We start from the raw sequence: 2879 nt of genomic DNA, 5'->3' as shown, positions 1-2879 counted from the left end.
TTTAACTGATACGATCTTGAAAGTTTAAGTAGTATTGTATTGAGATGCATAAGAAGATAATATATACGTCAGTGTCCTCGTGATGACATTTATTATTGTAATGTATGCAAACCGACGTTTTCCTGCAAATATGTAATTTCCACTGATTACTACAATCCCTACTTATTGATGTTCCAACTCCTTCGTTCCAAGAGTATTGCTTGTAATTTACGCTATTGTCAGATGTAGCGTCAGAGGTAAAACATATTGTGCTGTTTACTTCGCAGCAATATACTACTGTGTCCAAAAAGTAAGGTGACATTGCATTTATTTCGAAAATTCTTTATTTATTCTTGCAAATCAATTTCGTCCCCTTCAAAGTAATCCCCCCCTGATATAATACACTTATTCCAACGGATTTTCCAATCTTCGAAACAGTTGTAATAATCGATTTCAGGAATGGCCTTTAGCTCCTTCTTCGCAGCGGCTTGAATCTCTTCTATCGACTCGAAACGGTGTCCCCGGAGCGGCCAAAAAGTTTTTTAGCCAAAAACTCGACTAATATCGTTCCACAACCACCGTATTCACCTGATTTGGCTCCATGCGACTTCTGGCTATTCAGCAAACTCAAGCGGAAAAAAAGAAAAAAAGTTATTATACTAGAGGTGTGCAAACGAAAACTCGACTTGTTTCGAAATGTGCAAACGAAAATATAACGATATCATGCGTCAGAAAATTTTTTTCCTGCAATTATAACCTAGGTTTCGCCAAGTGTGAAGATAGCCCTCCCAAATTTCAATGTTAAATAACTTTTTTTCTAAAGGTGTGCAAACAAAAACTCAATTTGTTTAGAAATGTGCAAACGAAAATCTAATGATATCATGCGTCAGAAAATTTTTTCCTGCAATTTTAACCGAGGTTTCGACAAGTGTGAAGTTAACCCCCCAAATTTCAATGTTAAATAACTTTTTTTCTAAAGGTGTGCAAACAAAAACTCAATTTGTTTAGAAATGTGCAAACGAAAATCTAATGATATCATGCGTCAGAAAATTTTTTCCTGCAATTTTAACCGAGGTTTCGACAAGTGTGAAGTTAACCCCCCAAATTTCAATGTTAAATAACTTTTTTTCTAAAGGTGTGCAAACAAAAACTCAATTTGTTTAGAAATGTGCAAACGAAAATCTAATGATATCATGCGTCAGAAAATTTTTTCCTGCAATTTTAACCGAGGTTTCGACAAGTGTGAAGTTAGCCCCCCAAATTTCAATGTTAAATAACTTTTTTTCTAGAGGTGTGCAAACGAAAACTCGACTTGTTTTGAAATGTGCAAACGAAAATCTAACGATATCATGCGTCAGAAAATTTTTTCCTGCAATTTTAACCTAGGTTTCGACAAGTGGGAAGTTAGCCCCCCCAAATTTCAATGTAAAATAATTTTTTTCTAGAAGGGTGCAAACGAAAATTCGACTTGTTTCGAAATGTGCAAACGAAGATCTAATAATATCATACATCAAATAATTTTATTTTGCAGTCATAAATTTCGGCAAGTGTGAGTTTAGCCTCCCCAAAGTTTAAAGTCAAATAACTTTTTTCCTAGAGGTGTGCAAACGAAAATTCGACTTGTTTCGAAATGTGCAAACGAAGATCTAATAATATCATACATCAAATAATTTTATTTTGCAGTCATAAATTTCGGCAAGTGTGAGTTTAGCCTCCCCAAAGTTTAAAGTCAAATAACTTTTTTCCTAGAGGTGTGCAAACGAAAATTCGACTTGTTTCGAAATGTGCAAACGAAGATCTAATAATATCATACATCAAATAATTTTATTTTGCAGTCATAAATTTCGGCAAGTGTGAGTTTAGCCTCCCCAAAGTTTAAAGTCAAATAACTTTTTTCCTAGAGGTGTGCAAACGAAAATTCGACTTGTTTCGAAATGTGCAAACGAAGATCTAATAATATCATACATCAAATAATTTTATTTTGCAGTCATAAATTTCGGCAAGTGTGAGTTTAGCCTCCCCAAAGTTTAAAGTCAAATAACTTTTTTCCTAGAGGTGTGCAAACGAAAATTCGCGTTGTTTCGAAATGTGCAAACGAAAATCTATCGATTACATTTCTCGTTGTCTGTCTTAGCCTTTACAAACGTTTTGTTTATAGCAATTACTTTTTGTGCCCATATTCAGTACATGCCAGTGAGTATATAATAATTGATTTACATATTTATACATAAATTGTTTAATTTATTATTATTTACAGTTACTTATATTTTGTGGAATTAATTATATAGCTTTATATAATAGGGCAAAGAAATGAAATTGGTGTTAAAATAGCTTTTCATATATAAAATGTTCATTTGTATCAATAATAAATAGACTTATGCGAAGTATATTTTATGCTTAAGTTTGTATTCATGTTTCTGAAATCCATATACAATTCTAACAAACTCAATCGCATTATTTGAAAGCCATTTATTCTTGGATTTTGAATTACATATTTGAAAGTGCGCTTTACTTACATTTGAAGCTCAGTTAGAACAGTAAATACCTAGCAAAAAATAATTCGTTGATTGACGACAAAAGAATGACATCAAATAGACGTTGAAATCATCAAACCGACGTCAATTTGATATCATTTTAACGTCAATCAAAGAATCATTTTTCACTAAGTATATAGATGTCACAAACATGAAGTCTTAAATAGCTCAATGGAAAGAGCAGTTGTCTGGCAAGCGGAAGACCCGAGTTTTCGATCTCAGCCGAGTTTGGTGTTTTTCATCTCATATGGCATTAAAAGTGGACATCTACAGATATATACAAGCACACCTGGTCAAAGTTTCTAATCTTTCTTTCGTGTGCAATTATTAAATCCAAAGAAATCCTTTTGAGTTGAAATAATTCTA

The 2879-nt window shown here is 32.9% G+C and overlaps 1 pseudogene; it reads left to right on the top strand.

Moving 5' to 3' along the window:
- Positions 1 to 591: 591 nt before the first annotated feature.
- LOC116848939 overlaps positions 592 to 2879 on the top strand; it is a 19945-nt pseudogene continuing 17657 nt past the window's right edge.

Source organism: Odontomachus brunneus, unplaced genomic scaffold (genome assembly GCF_010583005.1).
Source record: "Odontomachus brunneus isolate Ranch 3 - 2012 unplaced genomic scaffold, Obru_v1 Obru_scaffold_001, whole genome shotgun sequence".
Lineage (NCBI taxonomy): Eukaryota > Metazoa > Arthropoda > Insecta > Hymenoptera > Formicidae > Odontomachus > Odontomachus brunneus.
Note: the sequence above shows the minus strand (reverse complement) of the source record. Positions and strands in the feature narration are given on the sequence as shown.